Here is a 12,552-nt window from a genome sequence, read left to right as displayed (position 1 = left end):
CCTGTCTTTCTATTGGCCAGAAAAACGCGCAAATTTCTTAGGGAAGAAAATGAAAGTAACCCGAACACCGCGTGGTACTCGTTACGAGTAACGAGCATCTCGAACACCCTAGTACTCGAACGAGTATCAAGCTCGGACGAGTATGCTCGCTCATCTCTACTAGTGACCCATTCATAGTAATAGTATATCTCTAAATTATAGTAATTTACCAGCTCTACATAGTAACATTGATTACAATGCAGTTACCTCCAGTGATCACAAGTGCTTCATCTCCGATTGCTGTCAATCTCTCTCCCTTTTCTTCTCTATCTGCACCCAGATCGTCACAAGGACTTTTACTGGCCACAACTTGTCTCATCAGAATTTGACAGATAAATCCTTGGCTCCTTGCTTTTCTGTCACCCTCCCTATGTTTTCCACACCTCTAGTTGTAGTTCTCCAATTAGTAATTAGGCCTCATGAAGTAAGTGCTGCTTTTATTGCCCTCCATGCAGTAAGCATGTCCCCTTTTCTGCCAGTATTAGTAATAATGCTTCCTCTTCTGCCCCATAAATAAAAATGCCCCTTTTCTGCCCCTATAAGCAATAATGTCTACTTTCTGCCCCATTAATGCTCATGTAGGTACACTGTCACCATAGCTAATAATGCCTCCTTTTATTCCCTACTTATAAATAATGCCACTCTTCTACCCCCATAATAAAAATTGCCATGCTTTCTGACCCCATAATATTTTAGGCCACCACTTCTGCCACCAAAAGTAATAGTGTCGCCTTTTCTGCCCCTGTAATTAATACTGCCCCTCTTCTACTCCCATAATAAATAATGGCACTCTTTCTGCTCCATAATAGATAAGGCTGCCACGTCTGCCCCTATAGGTAAGCATGCCACTTTTTCTGCACCTGTTGCTAAACTGCCCCGTAAGAAATAATGATACCTTTTCTGCCCTATTATTAATGATGCTGCCTTTTCCATCCCCAGTATTAATAATGCCACCTTTTTTGCCCTCATTAATAATAATAATTCTTCTTGTTCTGCCCCTTTTAGATAAAGCTTTGACTTCTGCTCTGCCTCATTCTCTGCTGGTTTAAAACACAAAACAAGTTGCTCTGATCCGCTCTTCTTTTCCTTTCTTCCGGGTCAGTATGGGTGCATGGTATATGCTGTGACTAGTGCTACCCAATCCCCGAGGCCAGCATAAGCTAGGGCTAGCACTGGGCACATATCATCCACCTGTGCTGACCCCGGAAGAAATTAAGAGAAGAGCGATGCAGTGGCTTACGGAAGCACTGTGCAGGAGGTGAGCATACAGGTGAGTTTGGGGGGTTATTGAACCAGCAGAAAATTAGGTCGACTGTTTCTTACTGGATCGGCTGAACTGGTGGAAAACACTACTTGGGGCTCCCTCAGGCCACTGAAGAGCAGACAGCGATGACCCCTCAGAACAGGGGGGACATGGGACCTGGAGCCAGTGCTCTATTGGCATCATTGTTAATCAGGCCCTGCCAATACTTTCTAACTTTCACCTTTTTAAATAATACTTTTTGTGCAATTTCTCCTATTTTATATGTTTCCCCTAAATTGAATATAATGTAATAGCAAAAAAACAACAGTCTGACTATAATTATTATTCTCTCTATAATAATTCCTTTCAAAGTAAAAATTTTATGAAAAAATATCTAGATAAAAGAGAAGTATCTATTACAGGACCCCACCAAAATATATGACCACAAATAACAACTGGGTGGGGGAATATGTGGCAGTTAAAATATAACTTTAATCAAATGTTTGATAAGGTAAAGATCCATATTGGACAACAAATACCAGTAATTGCTTAACTGGCGCAAACTCCATTACTTCATTGTGAACCAACAGCAGAAAATAACACAAAGAATGACACAGAGAATGGCCCAGCCAAAGTAATGATGTAATAGCAATGCTTCCAGCAAATTGCCATCCATCCAAAATCGGCCTATAAGGAAAAAGAGTACATTTACCAATATGCTAATGGTCAATAGTATTCAGCGTACTACTCCCTATAGTGCTATAAATCCCAAAGTCTAACAGCTGTTAGCTAACATGCCTAACTGTAATGAGCTGTTAATGACATGGAATATACTAGGGTTGTTAAAGGGAACCTGAAAACATCCCCACAGCACCATAAACTAAGTTATGGCGCTATTAGAGATGTGACTAGGAGTTGCTTTGTTGTCTGTTTTCAAGGCCAGTAACAATTGCCCTCGCTAGGGATAACATGGCGAACATTTGCGCAGAATCTTCCACACAATTGGCTGCGGAATGTCCAATTCTCTGCTCACTCGGACAGTGGATTTCTGAGGACATGGATGCGCTTCACTGTCTCCATGCTCACTGGTGGACGGCCGGATGATTTTCAATTACATAGGCAATCTTTTTCCTTAAAATTGGAGTCCCACTTACGAGCTCTGCGCCCTCTAGGGGGGGCTTCACCAAACTTTGTTCAAAAATGACATGGCACACTAATAACCGACTGGTCGATATGAAAATCAAGGACACAAAATGCACTTCTGTCTTCATTGGCAGGCATGCTGTCTCATATCCTCCTAGCGAAGACAACAGACGAATAAAACTTTTTGGGCCTCATTTAGCAAAATTGTCTACCAGTAAGGCCTCATTCACATGAGAATTTATACAGGGCTATTTAGCCGCGATAAAACGTCGGCCGAAAAATTGCGACCATGTGAAGCATTGGATTGCAATGCATTCACTCACATGGGCGATATTTTTGGCGTGTGAAAAAAAAAAATCGCACCACCGAAACTTGAAAACAGTCGCCCATTTTTCACACTCTGTCAAAAGATAGGTCCTGACGAAAAAAGCTGAAAGCTCCCATATACTCTTAAGGAAGCTGAAAAAAGGGGGAAGGGAGTTTACCTGCATCCGGTGCCCAAAAAAGAAGACAGCTGGCTCTATTTAAGTATTAAAAGTCATTCTGAGTATTTCTGCCGACCGACAGAATTTTGCGCTGCAGCATATTTTTCATGCGATACGCACATACGAATTACTAATTAATCTCGGTGTAAAAATGCAACGCCCGTGTGAATGAGGCTCAAGACCATCCTTGTTGCCCAAAAAAAGCCAATCACAGCGTAGCTTTCATTTTACCTCAACAACTTGGGAAATGAAAGCTGTGCTGTGATTGGTTGCTATAGGCAACAAGGACGTCTTACTGTTAGACAGTTTTGCTTAAAAAAAATTGAGTTTCTGTTTCCATTGTGTCAAATTTATGTATTCGAGTGTCAACTAACCCCTTAAGGACATGGCCTATTTTGGGTATAAGCACGCAGCGGCCGTTATACGCTTCCATCTAAGCAGTTCCCTCCTCCTCCTCTCACCGGCACTCTCCCTCTCTCCTCGACTCCGGCATTTGTGATGGGAGGGGGCAGGACAGGGCTCTGTCTCGCCCCCTCCCATTGCTAGCTATGGACAAGGGGTGAAGAGGGGTTGGGAGCTTAGCTCTGCCCCCGTCCCGCCCCCTCCCATTGCAAACCGCTAGGAGTGGACGAGAGAGGCAGAGAGCCAGTGAAGGGGAGGGAGGGGAGAAACTGCTCAGATGGAAGCGTATATCGGCTGGCCGTGAAAACGTTGGCTGATATACGCTTGTGTAAATAAGCCCTAACACTATTTTTATCTTTTTTTTTAAATACTTTTTATGTCCCTGTTGTGGCCTTGTACCATAGCTGCTAGGATCGCTATGATAAAGCATGGCAGAACTTATGTCCTGCAATGCCTTATCGCTAGTAATAGAGATCATAGGCAATGGCAAAGCAGGATGCTTGTATCTGACGTCCTGTTGCCATGGCAAACTGTCGGCCCTCCGCTCCCTCTGTGAGCTCTTTACATGTCGCAATCTACATAGATTGCATGTAAGGCATTAACAGTGGGGGTCGCTGTCCTGATGCACCCGGCTGTTGCAGCGGGAGGCCGGCTCTCCTGATGGATAGCGCAGGATGTTTTCTGATCTCGCACTATCCACAGGGTGTAAGTGTACATCCATTTGTGTTAACCCTTTCCAATCCCATTTGTATCCTGGTTTTCCTAGGGGGCTTACTCTTTTTCTGCCGTTATACAACGACGCTATATGGTGGCTAAAGCCAGTACTGCATGAGGTGACACGTTGGATAGGCTCCGACAGCAGAGAGGCTGGCCATATACAGTAAGAGAACCCTGACGGATGTCTTCCAACATCGGAGCTGTACAACCTTAAATCATAATGTCTTCAGAGGTCAGACAGTGGATTGGAAAGGGTTAAGTACCATGGAGCCAGGACGTACACTTATGTCCTGTGGTGGGAAAGTGTTAAAGACTAACCGCACTTTCAGTCTGCATTGCCTATGTTCCGTCGGCTGTTTTCAGCTCCTCTCAGAAGCTAATGATGGCTCCATCTAGCACTATATAGGCACTATATGGTGCTATATCCTTCCATCTTCAGCTGCCTGGAGGAATCGAAAACAGACTGCAATTGCAGGTACTCTTTAAATGTGAGTTTTGAGTGTTTCAAATTGGGGGAGAGCATTTGTAATAATTGACACCAGTATGTAGAAGAGAAGAGGCCATAATGACACCCCCTTTATACCCTGCCACTACTGATAGAAGCTGACAACTTCTGTAGAGCCAAATAACATGTATCCAATTTCCCTACAGTGCCCCCACAGGAGAAATGAAGCATTACACTTTTTTCATTCAAATTAATGGGCTGTCAATGCAATGTAGGAGAGAACAAGTCTTTCAGACCAAGAGATGGGGCCCTTTTACACGTGATGGCAGGTCATCCTAGCAATAATCATGTCTGTGCTTTAACACAGGAAGAAGCATCACTAATGAATGGAGGCGGAGCGGGTCGGAGATCGTTCAGGACTGCCAGCCTCCATTCACAGTAAGCAGGCAATCGTCCATAAGTGCACGTTCTGCCTGTTCACACGGGCCAATCCGTTGTTCAGTTTTCTACATGCAGAAACTAAACACTGAACAAATTCTTGTTCGCTGTTCAGCCGTAAAATGCATTTACACTGACCGATAATTATGGATGCGGGAATCTGAATGATTTATCAGCCCATGTAAGAGGGCCCAAATGCTTTGTAACCAATCTCCACTCTGGCCACAAGATGAGGATTCTGAGCAGCGGACCCCCTTGTATTATCTCAGGAGTATCTAGTACAGTGAATTAAAATGGATTATCTAAGCTAGTGAGTTGCTACATATAGTGCACAGGACACATAGAGAACTCGCAAAAGAATTAATGGAACTGGTATGTTCAGTAACCCTAGTAAGTTCACTTTGCTAATTAAAAACACTTACCACTTTAAGGTTTATTTTGAGGTTTGTCCTCTAAGCACAAGTTGATCGTGATTTAAATAAGAGCTGGAATGGAGGAAGTAAATGAACACAAATGTATCCATGCAGCATCCAGAGTTCTGTTGTTTTAGGATTGTGTCCAGTTATCCAGGTTGCATGTGAAGTAAACCCAGAAGTTTTCCTCTGAGAATGCTGGCTGGTGTGCCCGCCGGGGAGAATACAGACTATGTGTTGTGCTTGGAATGCTGATACAATCACACAAACCACAAGATACATAATCTACAAGTGCAATTGTGTTTAGTGGCCGGATAAATATTTTCCACCTCTGGCTTTTATTGGCTGCTTATTAGCTCTCAATTTGTTATACTGTATGCCAGTGTTTCCCAACTCCAATCCTCACGACCCCCACAGGTCATGTTTTCAGGATTCCCTCAGTATTGTACAGGTGATGTAATTATTGTCGGTGCCTCACACATTGCCACAGGTGTTCTTACTAGAGGAGATCCTGAAAACATGACCTGTTGAGGTGCCTGAGGACTGGAGTTGAGAAACACTGCTGTATACCACACATTTCAAACACGAGGCCCGCGGGCCAAATCCAGGCGGCTGTCTCACCTTATGTGGCCTGCCGTCTGTGCAGCATTCCACTCACCCTGCCTGCAGTGCCAGTCCGGTGGTGGCAGTGCAAAGTCTGCAACTGCTGACCTCCACAGCCTGTCTGTGTGCACCGAGCTGTAAGCAGACCAGACACCAAGGAGGGGTGGATGACTGGGTGAATTGAATGACTGCACTGCAAGGCCAATAGGAGGGGTTGCTATTACTACTGGGACTACTATGGGGGTCACTGTTACCACTGAGGGGATGGGAGCTTAGCTCTACCCCCATCACGCCCACTCCCATTGCAAACTGCTCAGAGGGGAGAAGAGAGGCAGAGAGCAGGTAAAGGGAAGGGAAGGGAGAAACTGCTCAGATGGAAGCGTATATCGGCCGGCCGTGAAAACACTGGCCGATATACGCTTGTGTAAATAAGCCCTTACACTGTTTTTATCTTTTTTTTTAATACTTTTTATGGCCCTGTTGGGGACTTGCACCATAACACCTATGATCGCTATGATAAAGCATGGCAGGACTTATGTCCTGCAATGCCTTATCGCTAGTAATAGAAATCATGGCAAAGCAGGATGCTTGTATCTGACATCCTGTTGCCATGGCAAACTGTCGGCCCTCCGCTCGCTCTGTGAGCTCTTTACATGTCACAATCTACATAGATTGCATGTAAGGCATTAACATTGGGGGTCGCTGTCCTGATGCACCCCGGCTGTTGCAGAGGGAGGCTGGCTCCCCTGATGGATAGCGCAGGATGTTTTCTGATCTCGCGCTATCCACAGGGCATAAGTGTACATCCATTTGTGTTAAGTACCATGGAGTCAGGACGTACACTTATGTCCTGTGGTGGGAAAGTGTTAAAGACTAACCGCACTTTCTGTCTGCATTGCCTATGTTCCGTCGGCTGTTTTGAGCTCCTCTCAGCAGCTAATGATGGCTCCATATAGCACTATATAGGCACTATATGGTGCTATATCCTTCCATCTTCAGCTGCCTGGAGGAATTGAAAACAGCCTGCAAGTGCAGGTACTCTTTAAACATGAGTTTTCAGTGTTTCAAATTGAGGGAGAGCATTTGTAATAATCCTGCATTGACACCAGTATGTAGAAGAGAAGAGTCCATAATGACACCCCCTTTATACCCTGCCACTACTGATAGAAGCTGACAACTTCTGTAGAGCCAAATAACATGTATCCAATTTCCCTACAGTGCCCCCACAGGAGAAATGAAGCATTACACTTTGTTCATTCAAATTAATGGGCTGTCAATGCAATGTAGGAGAGAACAAGTCTTTCAGACCAAGAGATGGGGCCCTTTTACACGTGATGGCAGGTCATCCTAGCAATAATCATGTCTGTGCTTTAACACAGGAAGAAGCATCACTAATGAATGGAGGCGGAGCGGGTCGGAGATCGTTCAGGACTGCCAGCCTCCATTCACAGTAAGCAAGCAATCGTCCATAAGTGCACGTTCTGCCTGTTCACACGGGACGATCCGTTGTTCAGTTTTCTACATGCAGAAACTAAACACTGGACAAATTCTTGTTCGCTGTTCAGCTGAGGAATGCATTTACACTGACCGATAATCCTGGATGCGGGAATCTGAACGATTTATCAGCCCATGTAAGAGGGCCCAAATGCTTTGTAACCAATCTCCACTCTGGCCACAAGATGAGGATTGTGAGCAGCGGACCCCCTTGTATTATCTCAGGAGTATCTTGAACAGTGAATTAAAATGGATTATCTAAACTAGTGAATTGCTACATATAGTGCACAGGACACATAGAGAACTCGCAAAAGAGTTAATTGAACTGGTATGTTCAGTGACCCTAGTAAGTTCACTTTGCTAATTAACAACACTTACCACTTTAAGGGTGCGGGCAGACGAGCGCATAAACGGCGCGTTTTTGCGACCAAACGTATATACGTGACCATCTGAGGCAATGGTTTCGAATGTATTCGTTCACATGGGCGATTTTACGGCGCGTAAAAACGGCAATTCGAAAAAAACGGAACATATGCGACCGAAATACGCGCCAACGCATATTCGATCGCCGAAAAGACCGTTTGCAAAGTAGGAACAAATGAAAATACGCTTTCTAGCTCTGGTCGTGATCGGTGAAAAACGATCGCTCGGGCGATTAAACGTTGCGCTCGTGCGAACGTAAATACGCCTACGCTCGTCTGCCCGCACCCTTAGGTTTATTTTGAGGTTTGTCCTCTAAGCACAAGTTGATCGTGATTTAAATAAGAGCTGGAATGGAGGAAGTAAATGAACACAAATGTATCCATGCAGCATCCAGAGTTCTGTTGTTTTAGGATTGTGTCCAGTTATCCAGGTTGCATGTGAAGTAAACCCAGAAGTTTTCCTCTGAGAATGCTGGCTGGTGTGCCCGCCGGGGAGAATACAGACTATGTGTTGTGTTTGGAATGCTGATACAATCACACAAACCACAAGATACATAATCTACAAGTGCAATTGTGTTTAGTGGCCGGATAAATATTTTCCACCTCTGGATTTTATTGGCTGCTTATTAGCTCTCAATTTGTTATATTGTATGCCAGTGTTTCCCAACTCCAATCCTCACGACCCCAACAGGTCATGTTTTCAGGATTCCCTCAGTATTGTACAGGTGATGTAATTATTGTCGGTGCCTCACACATTGCCACAGGTGTTCTTACTAGAGGAGATCCTGAAAACATGACCTGTTGAGGTGCCTGAGGGCTGGAGTTGAGAAACACTGCTGTATACCACACGTGTCAAACACGAGGCCTGCGGGCCAAATCCGGGCAGCTGCCTCACCTTATGTCACCCGCAGTCTGTGCAGCATTCTACTCACCCAGCCTGCAGTGCCAGTCCGGTGGTGGCAGTGCAAAGTTTGCAACTGCTGACCTCTACCGCCTGGCGTCTGTGTGCACCGACCTGTACGTAGCGCAGACACGAAGGGGGGGTTGGAATGACTGGGTGAATGGAATGACTGCACTCCAAGGCCAATAGGAGGGGTTGCTATTACTACCGGGACTACTATGGGGGTCACTGTGACCACTGAGGTCACTATGACTACTAGGCCACTATGGAGGTTTCTATTACTACTGGGGCCACCTATATAAGGGATACTTACTACAGTATTGGGGGACTCTATTACTACTGCAGCCATTATGGAGGTCACTATTAGAGCTCATTCACACAGACGAAAGTGCATTTCGGTTAGGCAAATACATTGCGTATTTGCGCAACCGAAAATAGTTTACACCCGTGTTGTTCGAACACTCTGGCGTGTTTTTGTGTGCCCAAACACACAATGTATTTGCACATGCAAAAAAGAATTCAGACGGGCCCAATGAAATGGTGCAGAAATAGGCAGTTAAAACGCAGGTTTCCTGCATATTCAACTTATAAGGCATTACTATACTGTCTTACAATTACAACTGGCCCTTTGAAGGCAGCCATAAGGGCGGACTCACACGGCTGTTTTTGCACATATTACTGTCTTTTTTGTGCTTACAGGGCCATTTCACATGGGCACGGGATACAACCAGACTCCAATTGAAAGGCTATTTAGCCTAATTAGTTTCTGATGCGTTCTTTTACCTGTACAATTGTGCAGCGTAGACTTCTATGTGGCCTTTGATGCTTAAATGTGCACTAAAATAGAGTATATGTTCTATTTTCTGCATATTGTGCGGGCAAACATGTCCGTGTGGGTCTGCCCTAAGGCCCCGGTGACATGAGGGAATATGCGTAACTAAGTGAGTTGCGCAAAAAAAAATCATGATTATTAGAACCACTTGTTTCCTAAGGAAACATTCAGATAAAGGATTTCTAGGCGCGCAAACAAATCGCAACTCAACTGAAATTCCCTGCTGCACAAAAATATAGATCTTGATTAGAGTTGAGCAAACGTACTCTTCCAAGCTTAATGCTCATTCGAGTAGTAGCATACTGGATGGTGCTCGCTACTCGAGCTAGCATCACGCCGTGTTCGACCCCGCCCCAGTTTTGGCCCCTCCCCGCCGCTTGGGACTCGATCGAGAAAAATCATCCATTCACACAATTTTTTTGATGAATTAGACCCGTTATTTTTTTTTCTGTGCAGAATTTTTGCATAATTAAGTCCCTCATGTGAACAAGTCCTAAAGGAGCAACAGAGCGTATTTGTGCATTCACAAGGGTTGTGCGCAGGGTCACACCATTCACCTTGATTTTTTTTTACCTGCCATTAACTTCTATGGCAGCCTTCTGTCTAACACGCAGAAAGATAGGGCAGGTCCTAACTTTTCCTGTGCATATCCAGGATTTCCACAAGAGAAATACTCTCATGAGAACAAACCCATTGAAATCAATAGGTTCGCTTTGTCGCGTTTTGCAGGTGTGATTTTCACGTGTGCAAAAACGTGCGCAAACACGTTTGTCTGTTTAAGCCCATACCATTCAAAGCTTCCATTTGAAGGCAACCATAAGGCTGATTTGGCCCCCGGTGAAAATGACACCCCCGGCAGTATTTTGTATCTGTAGTTCCGCCTCCATTCTATAGCACATACTGATGTCCCATATGGGGATGTTTGTCTGACACTTTAGTTTTAGTTGATCTGCTGAGAGAAACTTCGTATTTGTAAAATGTTGCTATATTCTTGCAGTTTGATCAGAAGCGAATTCCAATACATTATATTCCAGTACATTCTTTCATACAAGTCAATGGAATAAATCTGTTCACAACCAAGGGAAAATAGAAAACAGAAGAGCACCATGGGAGCTAAAAATACATTACAGATAAATATAGCAACTATTCCAAGTGTGATATCTGATGTACTTCGTTGTATCCGCTCATGATTACGACTAACATTTCTTTTGACCTGGACTCCGATTCCGATGTTCCCTTACAAATGTGCTTCTCATCTTGCTGTGACCCGGTCACTTCTCTTCTACATCTTTTGGTTTCTTTATAAAGAAGGATCCATCTACAGTACAAAGAGAGGGAACATTTCCCAATGGATATATGCTCCCCCCTCCCCTGTTTCCAGATCCAATTGTCTTTTTGATGAAGCAAGACATAAAGGAGAGTGAATCTGTAGACCGTAAAGTGAAATGGTCACAACTTCTCTCTATTGCCGGAGTAAATCCCAGATGGAGAAAAGTATAATTGAAAGTCTAAAGCCATGCATCACTGATCATATGATCATCTCATATACACCAGTCTACAGCTGAGAAATAATCACAAGTACTATTTATTTCCATTTGTTAATACTTAGTAGGGGCTCCTTTGGCCCTAATGACATTGGATACTCTTAATGGCATATTTTCTACTAATGTCTGATACACTTCGGCTGGAATTTCCCTCTAATCATCCTGCAAATGTTTATCCAGTTCTCTCAAAGAAGATGGACCCGATGTTCCAGTTCGTCCCAAAGATGTTCATTAGAGTTCAGGTTGGTGCAGGCCAGTCCAATTATAGAACATCCATATCCTCAAACCAATGTAAATCAGCATTGGATTTGTGACAAGGTGCGTTGTTGACCATTTCCAGAATATTGCCACATTGTCAATAGCATATTATTGTCTAGAATGTCAGGGTACACCTCTGTGTTCATGGTTCTGGCCACTGCAACCAACAGACCAAGGCCATGCCACGTAACACATGCCCAGACCATAACAGAACCTCCACTGTACTTCACTGTTGGCGCAACACACTAGGGCAAAAGGTGTTCCACAGGCTCCTCCACACCCAGGTGCAGCCATCTGATTAGAAGATTCATCACTCCATAGAACATTCTTCTATTGCTCAACTGTCCACTGATGACCTTCCTTGCACCAATGTAGAAGAGCTGCACTTCATGATGGACAGCTTGTATGCAGTTCATTACATACTATGGCTGACACCTCCAAGGGCCAGTATCTTATGGTTTATTAGGACACATGATATGCTAATAAGACATGCACCATTCTACTGATAGAGATGTCCAAATACTTTTGCCAGGGCAGTGTATATGGAGGGATACAATGTCCATATATATTGCATATTAATTTTATGACTGAGCTCTGGGTTCACATAATGTTGAAGTCATATCAAGGGTGAAGTCCTTGCTTCATGTTTTCCCTGAGATCTGGCTCAGTGCATGTCCATGCATCAACATACCCTCCGTGGATGAATGCTGGATCGGAAGCAGGCGGTGTACTGCATATCCTTTTACCTCCTTTCACACGATGTTACAGTTCATTAGTTTCTTCCCATTAGACTTAGTGTTAGTGATTGACATGTCAGAGATATTTAATCATTACCTGTAATATGAAACTAAGTCCTAAATGAGTTCAACGAGGTTCAGCTCACAACTTCAACTAAGTTCAACTTCACTAATTTTATATTCCACACTTAGACCATCTTCATATGGGCATGAGTGCAATTACGCACACCTTGGAGCAACTTTTTTGCATCATGTGGGTTCTATAGACTGCGTATTTTGCACACACAAACACATTTGTTTGAAGGAGTCCTTAGGGCGTATTTGTGTGAGTTTATGCATGCAGAAAACTTACACTCCAAATACGCAAAGAATAGAACCCATTGATGTCACTGGGTTTGTATGGATTTCCCAATTTTGAGTATGTATTTTACAAATT

Source organism: Eleutherodactylus coqui, chromosome 4 (assembly GCF_035609145.1).
Source record: "Eleutherodactylus coqui strain aEleCoq1 chromosome 4, aEleCoq1.hap1, whole genome shotgun sequence".
Classification (NCBI taxonomy): Eukaryota; Metazoa; Chordata; class Amphibia; order Anura; family Eleutherodactylidae; genus Eleutherodactylus; species Eleutherodactylus coqui.
The sequence above is the reverse complement of the archived record's forward strand: the minus strand, read 5'-3'. Positions refer to the sequence as shown.